The sequence below is a fragment of the Lepisosteus oculatus genome, chromosome 6 (assembly GCF_040954835.1).
Source record: "Lepisosteus oculatus isolate fLepOcu1 chromosome 6, fLepOcu1.hap2, whole genome shotgun sequence".
NCBI lineage: Eukaryota > Metazoa > Chordata > Actinopteri > Semionotiformes > Lepisosteidae > Lepisosteus > Lepisosteus oculatus.
Genome location: NC_090701.1, coordinates 26,115,625 through 26,132,367, shown reverse-complemented (window position 1 = coordinate 26,132,367; position 16,743 = coordinate 26,115,625). Strand labels below are relative to the sequence as shown.

General features: G+C 41.5%; 1 protein-coding gene across 7 annotated transcripts in view; it reads right to left on the bottom strand.

Annotated features, from left to right (window-relative positions):
• Window positions 1-16,743, bottom strand: part of slc4a2a (solute carrier family 4 member 2a) — a 107,152-nt gene that overhangs the window by 71,265 nt on the left and 19,144 nt on the right. For 2 of the 7 annotated variants that reach the window (XM_015354526.2, XM_015354527.2), the window contains exon 1: window positions 925-1,258. The exons of the other annotated variants lie outside the window; for them this stretch is intronic. The gene's annotated coding sequence lies outside the window, so the exon portion shown is untranslated. Of the gene's footprint in view, window positions 1-924; window positions 1,259-16,743 lie in introns of those variants that run through there. 7 annotated transcript variants of the gene reach the window in all.

Here is a 16,743-nt window from a genome sequence, read left to right as displayed (position 1 = left end):
CTCTTCCCATGTGAATTGAAAAAAATAATTCCTGAGAGAATTTGACCCACAGAGGACTTCGCTGTTACAAACTGGGGTGTTTTCAAGCCTTCTTTTTTGCCTCTCTTAACCTTTATTTAAAACTATGACCACAAATTTCCCTCTTCTAAACACTCATCCCTTCAAGTTCCACTCCTTACTGAACTAGTTTCTAATACTTGTCACATGTTAAGTGAAGTAATGTCCATCTGCAATAGAGGTGACTCGGGTCCAGCTAGGAGAACCAAGCCCTTGCTGGAGCAGAACCGTGCAGCAGCAGAGCGAGAGCCCTCATGAGCTGCTGGAGTCCTGCCGAGGTGAGGCAGAAAGCAGGGTTTATTCCTCACCTCACTCTTCCACTGCCAGGGAAGCATCTCTTCCACAGTGGAGGACACAGGAGAGAGAGAAACTTGTAAGCGATCAGAAACTTCTTTGAATCATCTTCTAAATGCTTTTCATACTTAAAAGCATCAGACTTTCAAAAGGTCATTTTGCTGCAAAAGCTCAATTTCCAATACATTTCTAGGTTAGCTTTGGCTTTTCACAAACTAAGTTTTTGGCATGAAATTAAAACTAACAGGCTAGCACATTATGTAAATTATAAAACATGTAAATTAATCAATAGTCAAGTGTCTGAAACCTACAAAATGAGCTTCATTTTCAGTCATTACTGAAGTCTCCAACATGTTTCACCTTGAGTACTGCTTCCATAGGGTAAAGAAACTTTAGAAACGTTGGGAATGGCAGGGTGATATTCAACAGAATCATCATACATTACATGTTCCCAAAGAAGCATGATCCACACAAGACTGGCAAGATTTCCTTTTTCTAAACCATGAACATAAAAATAAGCACCGCACTTCTCTGCAGTTCGAGAATACACGTTTGGTTATCTTGAGGACTCACCTTTTTGCAATCATTTTCACGTTTTTCTGTGTGGGAGAGGGAAAATTATTAAAAATCAAACTGGGTGTCCCAGTCCACCCTGGCAGCTGAATTCAAGAAAAAAAAGTTTAAAAAACAAACAACTTTCCCAGCCAAACCAGCACTGGGCGGCTGCGATAAGGATGGGTCTTGAGTTTCTGGTACTGATGTGCTGCTGCTTGGCTTCAGGAAAGAATCCCCAACAGGACACCGACTTCGCCGCGCCCCACTGTCTGGCAGCGATCCGATATCCCAGCAGCGAGATCTGACAAGCACGCGTTTCAGGAAATCCTAGAGTGAGCGAGGAGCTACTGAGGGCAAGTGCATGAGCCAGGAGTGTGCCAGGGGAGTACCTATATAGAGAAGGGAAGGAGGCGGGCAGAATTAGTCAGATCGGCTCTTAATCCGCAACCTCGGGATAACGCGAGCTGGGATGCAGGGGGGCGGAACGGCACTGAAGTAGCATTCCAGGGAGGCAGCTGACCTGCCTGCACTCACTTTCTCACAACGCAACCTGGCTGATTGCCTCTCAGCCCAATGGGTTAACCCCTCACGCATGGTGTGATCAGGGTTCAAGCGGGGAGGGGGGGGGTGGTTGCGTGTTTATGTGCAGCAGCAGTGCTGGGAACCATCAGCGCCTTTCCACTCACACGCTCCATTAAACCCCCTTATATCCCAATAACACATATGTGCACATCATCCAGGTTAATAACAGTGTGCTCCTCCGCACTTTGTTGGTCTTCTTGTTTAATCCTTTCTCCCCTGACACCCTCAATCATGGGACACTGCTTCTGCTTGGTTCTTTCTTGGCTTTGGTTGTACTTGTGTCAAAGGGCATAAAAATGGTCCTCCAGAGCTGACCTCTTTTACCAAACAGTACACCAGCAGAAGCAGCAGCCCAACGGGGTTGAATCAAATTGTATTTAAGGTTTTTTGTGAAGTTTTTGTGAGCTTTCAAGTAATGCATTGTATGTATCTCCTTTTCTCAATATCCTCATTATTATGGTTAATACAATGTGTGGTAAGTTTACAGTATTTTCCACTGAGAGCTACTCCATTCCAGGGGAAACCAGGACAAGGATATTTCTCCCTAACAGGGGGATGTGTAAAGCTGTGACTGTGTGTAGTTACTACATGACACGTGAGAATTACCTCCACGATTCTCCCCCAGAGCAGCGAGTAAGTGTCTGGGACAGTGAGACAAGTTCAAATCCCAGCTCAAACCCTCATCACAACACCTATTCAGTCACTGTCCTCATTAAATCCAGGTGAAATTATAGCCCTGCTGCAAAGGAAAGATAACCATTAACTTCTATCCGTAAATTCGATAAAATCCCAAAGCCCTGTGAAAACTTGCTGGTCTCTGTCTCTGCATAGTTGGTACCAGAGAGTTACAGAGATCACAACCATGTCAGTTACATTTCGCTGTACCTCCGTCTCGTCCCGCCAGGCCATGTTCTTCTTCTGGATGTTTACTCTTCTGTTTTACTTTGTCATTTCACTAGCACAATGGAGTCGCTCAGTCACAATTTCTATCAACTATAAACCTACCTTTTCTTTCAGGCTCTCATAATCTATGTGCTTTTCTCTCAACAGCACCACCCTCTGTAATGGCTCACTATTTTGCACAAACCGCAGACACATTTAAGTTGAATAAATTGTGAAGCCTTAACATCAAGACCCGCTCATCACATCCTACCATTCTGTAAAAGCTGACTGTCTTCACACACACCGTTCAGTAAAATAGTGGAGCTCTGCTGTTAGCAGGCTAGCCCTTTTATCATTCGTTATTCTAAATCAGTCACCTCCAACCCAGGTCCTGAAGAATACTAACCCTTCAGCCATGCTCCAACAAATGCTAAAGATCATGACTAATAAAGCCAGTGATTGTCCAAGTAGTATCATTGACAGCTTGGTAAAAAATAAACTAAATTAAGACCCTGTTGCTATCCAGCTTCAGGGCTGTACACCTTTGATCCAGGAGAAGTGTTAAAGGACAAGCCTATTCCTAAAGCCTTTCTCAATGAGAGTGGTACATGTCCACAAACCTGAGGCATCTGCAAGCCTTAGTTAGACTTACACCAAGATTCCTCAGACTCAAATATTACACATGAGTACATCTTAAGTTCTAGAGTGGTGGTACTTGAGATGGGGAACCTTGCCAAACGTGTTCCAGCGCCTGAGGGACCCTCAAATCCCCAGTGTGCCCAGTGGGACCGCTGGGCTGGGGTTCTGCACCACTGGCAGGGACAGCTGGGAACAACACCATGACCTGAGCCTCTGCATGTCCTACCATTGTTTTTCAGTTTCACGCTTTAATAATTGTTCCATCTTTAATTGGAGTGTAATGAAAGGGTAAGACTGATCTTAACCATTCCTTTTGCATAAAAGCAGGTTGTGGAGGACTCCATGCGCAAATTGACGGGACTTTACAGTGTAAAGTTTGGAGCTACATGACCCACTTGGTGGAACTGTTAATCAGACAAAACATTTCCTTAAAAATGACAAGCAATGGAAATGTTTTCAGACCCTGTGTCAAAGTAAAACTGTCTTTGCACAGCAGATGAGCACATGGACGTTTAGCACTGGTGTTTTGGTTAAACACGTCAAATGATGAGGAGCGTGTGATGAAAGAACGACAGAAGGAACAGGGACCTGTTTCTGCAGAAGAAAAGGGTCTCTTCCACTGCAGCAATCAACACGGGACAACTGAATCCCGGCAGCATCATGTTTATTGTCGTTTACTGTAATAAATACTGTTCAATAGCACAGGTTACCCTGAAACATACTGTAGTAGGAGCTTCACTGGAGTGACATACAGGACAAGCACACTTGTGTACAAGTACACAAACACACTACTCGGCCACATCCTAGCAAAGAGCTAACCCTCTGCTCACAATGTTTGTAAACATGCTGAAGAACAAGAAAATGCCTTCAATTGAGCCACACATTTCTTACTACAGCATCATCAAAATGAACAGCATGTCCACATCAGTGAAAAGACAAGGTAGGTATTCCGATTGGGAGACTATAGAGCTCATGAAGAATAAATTCCAGAAAACTGAAGTACCTCAGTTTCTCTAATTTAAGATGAAATTATAAAACAAGCAGAACATTCATAATTGAACCACAGCTCACAACATGACAATTTAATTACAGCACTGAGCATACTGATACAAAGGGACAAGATCCAAGTATCCAAAATCAAAGTTTAAGCAGTGGTTTAAAGCATTTAAGCAAAGTTAAAGAATGAAGAGTGAAATGTGAACCAGAGGACACCAGAGGAAACTACGGTCAAATCCATTTTAAATCAAGAGCAGTAGGCACTTTTTTACCCAAAGGGTTGTGGGAATATGGAACAAACTACCCAGCCATGCTGTTGAAGCTAATACCCTGGCTTCTTTCAAGAAACAGCTGGATGAGATTCTTGTATCAATTAACTACAAGCATGACAAATGGACTAAAATGCCTCCTCTTAAGCATAACCTCTCACCTTCTTATGTACATCAAGCCATGAGCTGTATATGAAGAGTCACACTGCTGTGCAGTCAATGTAATGATTTTCTGGCTTTGATTTTATTTTTCTAGTTAGAATTGTATCATTTGTATTAGAATAAGGAAAGTACACAACATGTTTCTTTAGGATGGAAAAACACCCCACCTGTTAAAAAAACAAATAATTTAAGAAGAAAACTAAAGAGCTTAGGTCACCTTATCCCATGTCCCTGAGTTCACCTGAACTCTCCTCTTGCCAAGATACTCTGCTTTGTTCATTATTTGCACTGCCCATGCTGTGGAGTTCTCTACTGTAGTATTGGGACAGCAGAGTGTGATCAATCAGGCCCACGGAAAGAAAAGAATATGACCATACCTTTGAGATTACATCACAGTAATGAGTTGAATATGTAAGCTTTTTCATGGACAAACACCCAACAAAAACTGCCAAGAATGTCCAATATTCAAGTTGGCCCATTAGCTGTTTTCTGTTGGGCTATATTTGGAAAATACCTAAAATGTCATTTTTACAACAAACATGCAATACTATAAGCAAGTGTGAAAAAACATTGTGAAACTTTTTCAAACCATATTTCGCAGGCTGTTGACCAGCAACACCTTAAACTACAAGTCCATTCCAGGAAAGCTCACTAACCAAGCAGGCCATACTTTTAACAAAAGCAACTTGGAGAGCATTTCCTCCTGCAACCATGTCTTACTTCTGCTTATCAGCTCTGAAAACAGCGCTTTGTTAAAGTGATCCAGGGGTCACAGGGTTATATATTCTACTCGCACCTACAAGCAGACTATACGGCCAAAACAGCTCCTATAGAGCTCACTAATGATATCCAACTGAACCAAACTGATCATGGCTGACTAGCTGCCTCTTGTACTGCACCTTATGTTACATATCGCTTTTGAGTGTTGAGTCAATGCCACAGTAAGAATGATAAGAGCCCTGGGGAGTCCTGCTGTCATGAGTGCGTGTCCAAGTTTGCTGCCCTGCAAAGCCTGCACTCTTCAAGCCACCCAAAATCACTGGGGCAAACAGTGACTCATCTGAGGATGCACAGTAAACCTGACATTGACACCAAGTCACTCCAACACAATCACATGTTCTGCAAACCACACCAAATCTCACTCCCACACCCTCAGAGGGACTGGGCTGCCAGTGCACTTCAGAAGGAGGCACACAGAACGGACATCCCCCGCAACCCCAGACCCAGAGAGAAAGTTGATCAATACAAGATGTAAATCTAGAGAAAAAACCCTCAACACTGTCTGCCCCAAGACAAAAACACACACCCTTTTAAAAGGGAACTGCAGTCCCAATTCTTAAGACCGGTTTATAAATCTCAGTAACAAAATAGATTTTCACTTTGTGAACAGTACTGTAAGTCGCCACATTGACTCAAACTCCTGGTCTCACCATGGGCAGGAGCGAGAGTTCCCATGAATTGTGGCGTGAAGCAGCCCTTTCTGCTCAGAATCAAGAGCAACATTTCTGTTGGATTAAAAGGGATGCATCCACAATGTAATGGGGCTACTTCACCTAACCAGAAGTTTTATTGTCTCGTTCTGAATCACAGAATATGGTGCTGAACTTATCTGGAAAGTTAATCTATTTTGTGATGTAAATTGGATGTTTTACAAGTTACTGTGCACAGTTTACTTTTGTGATTTGAAATGCACTCAATGCTGATTCTTTCTGACCCAGAAATATAAAGAGTGTTGCAGCTCCCCATTAAGTACAGTACTTTGAAATGCCTGGCTGAGAAGATTAGACATAAGAAACTAAACAAGTGGAAAATCTGGAAGCAACATCACCCTCTCAATATCTTGGACACGACAAGACTGGACAAACATCTGACAGATTAAATTCATTGTAGACAGGCAGAGTGTTTAGGTAGCAGAAAGTTAAACTATACTGTACAAGATGAAAAAAGATGAAAAAAGAAAAGGCAACATTAGGATATATAGTTTAAAGTTTAGAATTTAAATCCAGAGATATTGAGTTTAAATTGTACAATGCACAGGGTATGTCAATTTCATTACAGAAAATATTACTAAAATATTACTAATAACTAGAGAAGAGAAACCTGACATATATCTTGGTTTGAACATACGAATGTATAGAAAATGAAACTGGGATTGTCAAAGGTATTACCACTGAGATAAGACCATAGCTTAACCATCAACTTTGAACTTTGATTAGAGCCTAAGATATTGTCTTAATATTTATTAAAGTGTAGACAAAAACAATAAAAAGCCCAAATCTTGAGCAATTTTCAGGGCAACTGCAATGTTCACGATCCTGAACTTTTCACTGCTCTAGATCAATAATGTAGCATTTAATTGACATCAAGGAAGCGCTACAACAGCTTTCCCTTAAAACAAGGTGTATTCCTCACTGAGCCACTCAGCATCAAAAGTTTCAGAATCCAGACTCATGACAACACTTAAAAAGCACCTTGATTTTCCTTCATTAATTATCTACCAGTAACCAATCAAGCAAGACCAATAAATGACTTAACTCTCATTTGTAAACTTCCTTAAATGACAAGCAGGTTCAAAGGTTGTGACAGGTCTAATTATTGAACATAATTCAATAATTATCCAGGTGGATGCTGCACATTGGTGGTGGTGGAGGGGAGTCCCCATTACCTATAAAGCGCTTTAAATGGAGTGTCCAGAAAAGCACTATATAAGTGTGAGCAATTATTATTATTATTATTATTATTATTATTATTATTATTATTATAATAATTGGCCAATTTTAACCACATCCAAACCAAACAAGGTTTGCAGTTGTCCTGCTTACCAGGAACTATTTTATAAAGTAGCCATTTAAAATTAAAATAAGGAGCTGGAAATGAAATTAAATAGGATGAACTAAGTAAAAACATTTTTAAACATTTGATTTGAAAATGTATGGAATTAAAAATTAGCTACAGGGATAAAATCCAGTTGTCCAAAGAAAATCGCTACTGGAATTCAACAATACTGCAATGTATCAAAACAAACTAAACACAGAAAATGTTTTTGTTATAAAACATTCACAACCACTAAACAAAAACTTATCCAAATCAACTGTTTACTAATTTCCAATAAATTATGCATTAACTCTAGGAAGAAGAACTATTATGTCCTTTACTCGTGCAATGCTCGCACACACAGGGTTTCCACACTACCTCCACACTTCCACAAGATACCTGGAGATATCTTCCAACACTTCAACGTGCTGCTGACCAACAGGATAGAATATGCTGGTGAAAAGACACAGACCAAAGGACACATTCCTCAGGCTAGAGCTTTTCAGTCCTTCTCCTTCTGCTTTACTAACTGATGTCTGTAGCTGATCTGTCTCCTGCTGCAGAATTCTGTTCTGCACCCAGGCCTTGGTTTTCGAAATACCCTAAAAGAGCATTATTGCCAATATCAGCTTTGTCTATTGACAACAGAATTTAATGAAATCTCATCAACAAGCTAGTAAAAAAGAATTCTCTTACTTCTGACTTAACAGTTCATAGGTAATCAATTGATGAACAGTTAGGAATGACTATCCCACAGTGAGTTATCAGTGCGACTATCTCACAGACACTCCCACAGTAAGTTAATTTTTTTCCTTCTGCTTAAGTCCAATTTGTTATATTTCAGCACACACCTGAAATCCAGTATTGAGAACCAGGGCCGGATTTTGGTGTTTGTAGGCCCTAGGCACTTTCACTCCGAAATGTGCAGAAAGAGGAGTAGACGTTGTGCTGGGCGATAATTCGATAACGATAATTATCGCGATATAATTTTCCTTGATATAATTTTAACAAAAGTTCGATAAATGTTCGATATATATGTTTATGCTTTGCGCATGATATGCGCATGCGCACAAAATACTGCGCGAGTGTGCGTGTGTGTTGCAGACCGGGCAGCTAACATGGTGTTGTTTACCCACACGGTGGTGGATGACAGGATTGTAGTTAAGAGTGGAGAAATGAGCAGCACTGAAGCAAATGTAGTGCTGCCAACGACCAGCTCAAAGGACGATGACATCGTTGACAGAAAAGGTCATTCAACTTCGGTAATTTGGACATATTTTGGCTTTTTACAACCAGACATAAAACAGAGCACTTTAAACTTTGCAGTCTGTCTGAGCCATCTTCTATGTGTGTTTTATCACACTGCAGTATTTAATTTTTCTATTAAGATATTTATTTTGTAAATTTTACTCATACATATTTTGACATAAAGACTTGAATAATCTCTACCTCAGATTTGTTGAATGTTTCTGCTGTTTGGCAAGTGTTTGTTGTGTTCTTAAAATAAAGAGTTGTTTAATTTACCAATTAACTGTCTGGTTTCTTCAACTTTCACAAACTTGAAAGAAATAATGATTTGACATTTATCATGATAATTATCGATATCGACTGATATGACAATTTTTATCGTGATAATGTTTTTGGCCATATCGCCCAGCTCTACTGCCAACCAACTAAATTATACTCATAATTAACGTTGTTAGGAACATTTCTCACTTGCTTACAGCGACTAGTGAAAAGGAAGGGCCGCTTTTATGTCATCAATTCTCACGAGAGACCAGTGGTTTATCATATGCCTATGACAACATGGCAACCATACAATACTTTCAAGAAGTTTGCGATCTTACACTTAATTTGAAATTTGTTAATATTTTGCTACACCGACAATTGATTTAGTTACTGAATTTGAATAATCAGTCTGAGAAATTGCCACTGCAATTCCCCTTTAACTAGAAATACACCGAGCCTTGAAATACAAAAAAGAAGCAATGAGTCTAATACTGCACTGCTAGCATCAGCCTTTAAGGAATAAGAAACAACAGTAACACTCAAGACATGAGATCTTAAATTACGATTTATAAATGGATAGCAAACACTTAATTCTCAGTAAAACATACAGTAATCCGTTTAAAACATAGCTCACTGTATTTCAGGAATGCCCACAGCTTTGATCATTCTGAGGGAAGAACAGGATTCTCTTCCACTGAGTAACAGGAAGAGGCGTGAAAAGAGAATATCCACACTTGGTAGATGCGTACAGTTTTAAAATGCTCTAGAATTAAACAGTGACAATAACATTTATTAAAGTATAAATTACTAGGCCTTCCCATTCTAATGTGCAATTTACAATGTTGATAGCCAACATTTGCTGGTAGCAATTTTCACAAAGCAAAACTTAATCATTTTAGTATATACTGTACAGTACTGTAGTTAAAGTTAGTTTAGCATCGTGTCAGTGTAGTTCACATCAGTTGCACTTTCCTGTTATTTAATGGTTTAAATGATGCATATCCAGCTACTCCTTCTTAGGAATTCTCTTGTTTTTATTTCTTCTTAAATTACTGGTCATGAATACTAACCCACAAACAACAGCTTCCAAAAAAAGTCTTCAAAGTTTATTTGCCTGGAAGTACTCATGCGTAATAAAAAAACAAAATGCGTCAGATAAAACGGAAACAAAAGCAAACCAAACTGCGACCACAAGACACAAAGGGAAGTGCAAAAATGGATGAGTGTTATACCGGATAAATATCGCGATCCCTGTAATGGAGCCCTCAGCTTTGATTGACAATAACTAGCTTCCCTCGCACACTTCCTGGCAAATCAGACCAGAAATGCCTTTTTGCAAGTTGGTTTTACTGGAAGAGTCAGTCGCCAAATAACAAAAGGGAACATAATAGCATACCAGTAGCTTACTGATCCAAGAAGATCACCCGGTCATTTTGTGAGGAATCGGTTTCAACATGGATGATTCATTAGTCTCAGACACCCATAACACTAATCAACAACAATCCTGAGGACATTATGCACTTCACTTACTGTATACAAGCAAAAAGTACAAGGGACATTCTTTGTGAAATCAAATTGGATTTGGCATGACCCTCTGAAATTATCCCAAAATATGGAATATACAGTATATTTGCCCTGATTAACTCTATTTGGCATAACACTTCAATGTCTTTGACCAAACTCCAGTGTGACTCTTTGGCTTCTCCACTCTACCAGCTAGAAGCCAGATTCTACATCCCCTGTGGCTAAGACAATTTGCAGCGTCCCCTCTTGAAAAGATAAAAAATACTTTGCAAATGTACTGAAAGTGTTATTTAGCTTGCCATGCCCTTCTAACACACAGTAATAAAGACCTTTTCCTCTGATCTGCTTATCTACCATGTATCTCCTACAAACACAGAGACTGACCATTTCCAACAGCATAACTGTGTCCTGGGGGGTCAGAAAACGTCACTTTTTCCTTCTACCCAAGACCTTAATTTATTAACTGAAGTCATTATTTGCTTAACTGGATAACTTGAAGCCTTTCCTTGTTCTTAAGAAGTTGGAGATTTAGAGAGACCTGTTTGAATGCAGGTCCCCTGACTCTCAATCTCTCTTAACCTTCCTCTGTCCCCTTAGGTCTATATTAAAAGGTGAATTTCACTATTCTCCCTGACATATTTGCCTGAAAGAGCATTCAACAAGACAAGCATTAAGCAGGGTCTATGAGTGAAATGAAATACAATCACAACGGTGGGAAACTGGAAAAGATTAATATCATATTTACTTACTCATTACATTACTGTTTGAAATGCATTAGTTACTTGTACTATTCTCCATGTCATTGCCTGTGGTCCTCACTGCGTCTCTCCAATGTCCCAAACAGGTGTGTTACATAGGTAAAATAATGGGTTTGAGTTATTCCCTTGAAATGCCCCTTTATTAGAGCATACTATACAGCATACTACATGAATCCTGCACCTTTCTGTAGAACTTACAGAAAGAATTTTGCATCCAGGTATCCTTCATAAATTCAGCTGACCCAGACAATTAAGAGAATTTGTATTTTAGAATCATTTTTTAAACAATTGCCTTTTCTTACATACCTAATCCTCAAAATTACATTTGGGTATTACTGAACATCATTACACTACTTATGTTTAAGAATGCACAGTCCACTTGTATCTCCCATTTCACTAGTTCTGCTCATGCTGTTCAGTTTTTGAGAAAGGTTTGAATATGTTAAGTAATGCTACATGCTACGGTACTGCATCTGTTTTCCTACTCTGTGCTTTGTCTCTGCAGTGGCAAACAGTGACAACCAACCAAGGACCCGGAGCATCCACATCAGAGGCAGCAAGTCCATGACAGAGAGAGGTCCTGTTTGCACTAAGACATGATGATTAGGAAAACACAGGGAGCACCCTCTGCACAAATACAACAACCACACTTCCCGTTTCAGGAGGAATGCATGGTCATCTGAGGGCATCAGCAACAGAAATATTCCCCCTTTGCACTTCCTGTTCCAGTTTAGCGTGCCAGGAAAAAGCTACATGCCTTATCCAGACACAGCTCCTCCGTGCTCCGGTACATCTTCCCTCCTGGAGTGGACAAGCACAGAACCACCACCATCAGAGCACGCTCACGCAGTCAGCCAAGGCCTTAATCAATGAACGTCAGCCCCTCATATTCATAGGGTTCCTGAGCCTTGATTAATACTTCCATGTTCTGCTTCATGCAATACTATAGACTGGAGTCCTGCACTCAAGAAAGGCACATCGGGCACAGCCTGTGCTCTACTAATGGGAAGCTTTTCATATACACAAATATCCCAGCATGTCCACCTTTTACAGCCTGCTGGCTGTTGGATGTACTGTATTCTTCACACGCTGCGTCAAGGCAATCCCTACTGCGCTCTGCTCACTGAGCTGGTCAGTGTTTATCCAGGATCTGCTGCACCCAGCATGATGCTCGCGTCTATTTTTTATGGGGTTTTTCTTTTTCCATACAGTTACATGCCACCGTTTATTCCACCAGGGACAATCTAGGAAACAGGAAGACGAACAGCATGAGAATTGTCAGGAAGTGTGACGCGAGGGCAGTCATCTGGAGACTGTTCCTCATGAACACCCTCACAGGAAGATGTGCCGGCTCAACACAGCCCCGCTGGCTGTTACTGCATAATCACCAACATGCAGCACAGAAGGACTGATACAGTCCAAACTGCATTTGGAGCAGATCCAAAAACTGAGCTGGCAAAGCAGCCATTTCAAACTTCAGACAAAACCTAACTAAACATATACAGTAACGTACGGGAATGGAACAAATGCCATAACCAGATCAGCAGTGTGAACGGGAATTTGTCATCAAATGATTTCAATTAAGTCAATTCACTGGTGATCATTATTATATTTACTATACTTTTAAAGTTATATCAATAAAAAAACTCTTATGTCACCTTTTCTTTGTAATATGCACTGTAGTAATTTGTAAATGTACAATCAGTAAAGCAAATGGTGTGTTAAATGGCAAACAAAACTGAAACGGATCACACTAATTATGTTGCCTGAGCCTTTTTAGGAGTCATTCCACCACAAGGACAAGAAATATTAGCATTGCCAATTTTGGCCCATCCAGACAATTTGGTAGTTAGTTCTTAATTGATCAGATAATCTTATCCAGTGTTTAGGCCACATAACATAAGCACACAGCCTTCTTCACAGGCCCACAACCCATGACCATGCTGCGGTTTCACCCCCTTGATCACAGAGCTGACCCACCCTCGGGTGAGCTCCTTTACCATCTGACCCACTCAGGAGACTCCAGCAGTATGGCTGGATCTTCAGCTTTCCACCACTGCAAGTGATCCTTGGTCCCTCTTATACCCCCACAGGCTGCATGACCTGCAAAGACCTCAGGAAAGTGTTTTTTCAATGCCAATAAATATGCTGTTCAGCATCTCTGCAGGTCACACAAAGGTCACTTCTGTCAGGGCAGTCCCTTCTTTACACCAGGCAGCCTGCCAGTACTCTCACAGCACACAGAGGCACGGGACAGGATGTTGTTTGGGCCGTCCATAACGGAACATTAATCAGTCATCACCTCACACAACCTAAAAACAAAAAATTGTGCAAAATCAAGAGTTAATTCATACTCAAAAAGTAATCATTTGCTTATAGGTATTTTTCCAGGTTTAGATCCTCTGATTTATTTTCATTTCGCCCAACAGATTCTGTAATGACGAACTGGTTGTCACGTCTCTACCCGCAGCTACAAATCCTACAGGGGAGGACAAGAAAGTACAGCAGACTCCTCCAACCCACGCATCTTCATTCAGTGTTTAAACAAGCAATGACCGAAAGAAGTGCACTTCTCATCACGTTGCACAGCAGGGGTCACTGTGCAGCTCAGAGCTAAGACAGCCCTGACCTACCCCCCCCCCCCATCAGCTCAGCTGGCGACACGGGTTTGAGTCTCGGTCGAGACAGAGCTCCACCTTTGCTCAGGTAAGCCATGTGGAAGACCCTGTATCCTTTTAATTTGATCTGCACTGTTGATGGTACAAATATATGGAACATCAGTGTGTTTTACTCCCCTTTCGCTCCTTAAACACAAAAGACATGGAATGTAAATAAAGTGCAAGAAATTCTTAAAAACCCATTTTTGTCACACAGTACAAGGTCTTAAACAGAGTCAGGCAGAGACCAATGGAGCTCCCCTGAACTATAAAACATTAAACAATCTACAGGTTTATGGATGCTAAAATTCTCAAACTCAATACTACTACTACTACTAATTATTATTATTGTTTACACTTATATAGCGCTTTTCTGGACACTCCACTCAAAGCGCTTTAAAGGTAATGGGGACTCCCCTCCACCACCACTAATGTGCAGCATCCACCTGGATGATGCGACGGCAGCCATAGTGCACCAGAACGCTCACCACATATCAGCTATCAGTGGGGAGTAGAGCAGAGTAATGAAGCCAATTCATAGATGGGGATTATTAAAAGGCCATGATTGGTAAGGGGCAATGGGAAATTTGGCCAGGACGCCAGGGTTAAACCCCTACTCTTTTCGAGAAGGGCCCTGGGATTTTTAACCACAGAGAGTCAGGACCTCGGTTTTACGTCTCATCCTAAAGGACGGCGCCTGTTTACAGTATAGTGTCCCCATCACTATACTTTGGCATTAGGACCCACGTGGACCACAGGGTGAGCGCCCCCAGCTGGCTCCACTAACACCTCTTCCAGAAGCAACCTTAGTTTTTCCCAGGAGGTCTTCTGTCCAGGTACTGACCAGGCTCACACCCGCTTAGCTTCAGTGGGTTGCCAGTTGTGAGTTTCAGAGTGATATGGCTGCTGGCAATAGTCTCTCTTGAATTCAAATTTTAAAAGAGCCTTTCAATAAATTCCTAAAATCACTGGAGAGCAGCAATGGTAAGGGAAACCTAGATCCTTCAGGGTTTGTGGGCGTCTTCAATGGTTAAAATTAATTTTCTCCACTAGCTTAATTATGTACAGTACTTTTAAACTCTGATGAGAAGAGCAGTAGATCCTCCACACACACAGCCATGCTTTCATGAGAAGGCTCTCCCCAGGGACAACCAATGGCCCAGGGCAGGACTGGGAAAACCATGTCACCCCGAGGACCACAAACCCAGCCCTGAGTCCCTCATCATGTGAGAGCTCACAGCGGGTAAACAGCTATTAGAACAGCCTGGGAACAGCTGGGCAGATGAAAACAACCCACCAGACAAACAAACAAATGCTACTCCAAAACAAGCCCACACACACGGAGCCACTGGGGGGCGGTGAAGGGGGCCGCAGCACCTGCTATTTTCTAGACGACAGTGGGAAAGTCACATCACCGGGTTCCTGGGACCTCGCTACCTGAATTAGCGAATGTGTTTGAGAGACCAAAAGGATATATTTAAAATTACCTAAAAAACACAAAACAAAGCCACTATCAGCTTTGGTTGTTCCTTTTCCCCATAACCCTATGAATCCCACGGTAAAGTAATCTGACCTCCGTTAATACTAGAGGAATGGTTCGACTACTAAGTCAAAACAAACAAGGCAGTTACTGAAGTAAAGAAAAACCTTCAGCTAACTGTTTTTTGCTACTCATACTCTTATTCTTTAATTGCCAAAGACCCAGGGATACCAGCATAATTGTCTTTTGGGACTTAAAATATTTAGAGGTCTCAAGGTGCCTGTGAAATTTTAGAAGTCACTTCAAATAAAGTTTTGAGAGGTCTAAATAATTAACCAGGAGAGTTAGTCCCCATCTCCTGTGAATATCAGCAGCCTTATCAGCTACAGAAACCAGAAATGTGCAGTTGGACTTGGTGTAGAGGCATTACCAAGCAGCTGTGCCCAGCAGACAAGCTAGTTATAGGTAAAGTGCCTAATTAGTCCTTCTGGATTCTGAATACCTGTATTGGGTCAACTTGTAGTCTTCTGTTCAAGACCACGAAGGTTCACTCCTTCAGTCTGTCAGTGTGAGGCATTTCCTTAATCCCTGGAAAACTTGGCTGCTCGTCTCTAGACAGACTCCTATACCTACCACTGCTAACACCCCAGTAGTTGAAGGACAGTCAGGTAAGCACGCAGTCAGGCTGGCTTATCCGCAGAACAGACTGCCTCTTGCTCTACAAAGCCAGTGCTGTACATGGCACTTCAAAATCTGATCCCTCTCTTCTACCTGCAGGCAACGGATTTACAGAGAGTGAAAAATGCTGTTTTGTTAAATAAAAAGGGTGTTTGTGAAACTTACCACTTAAAGTGTTATAGTAAAATTGAGCAAATACAAAGTCATTTTGCCAACACAAGAGACACATGCCAAGTGCTATCACACACTGTGATTTCAAACACTGACGTTGTTGTAAAAACAAACCTACAAGGACTTGGCAGGTTAGGGCTGTTTTTGCTGCTCTGGAGATCAGCTGTACTGTAGAGGCAGGAATGCATTTCAGCTTCCAAGTTTGTATTTCTAGTGTTTTGTTCATATTGCATTATTCTTAGACCCTACAGTCTGCCAGCAGCTCCTATACATCACTCTGCAACTCACAACTGGCAGCCCACTGAAACTAAGCAGGTGTGAGCCTGGTCAGTACCTGGATTGGAGACCCCCTGGGAAAGCTAAAGTTGCTGCTGGAAGATGTTACTGGGACCAGTAGGGGGCACTCACCCTGCAGTCTGTGTGGGTCCTAATGCCCCAGTATAGTTATGGGGGTATAATACCGTAATAAAGGCACTGTCCTTCATACGAGACATAAAACCGAGGTCTTGACTCTCCCTAATCATTAAAAATCCCAGGGCATTTCTCAAAAATAGTAGGGGTGTTAACCCGGAGTCCCGGCCAAATTTCCCCTGGCCTTTACCAATCACGCCCTCCTTATAATCCCCTACGAATTGGCCTCATCACTCCTCCCCACTAATAACTGATGTGTAGTGAGCGAACTGGTGGACTGTGGCTGCTGTCGGTGGGGCTGCACA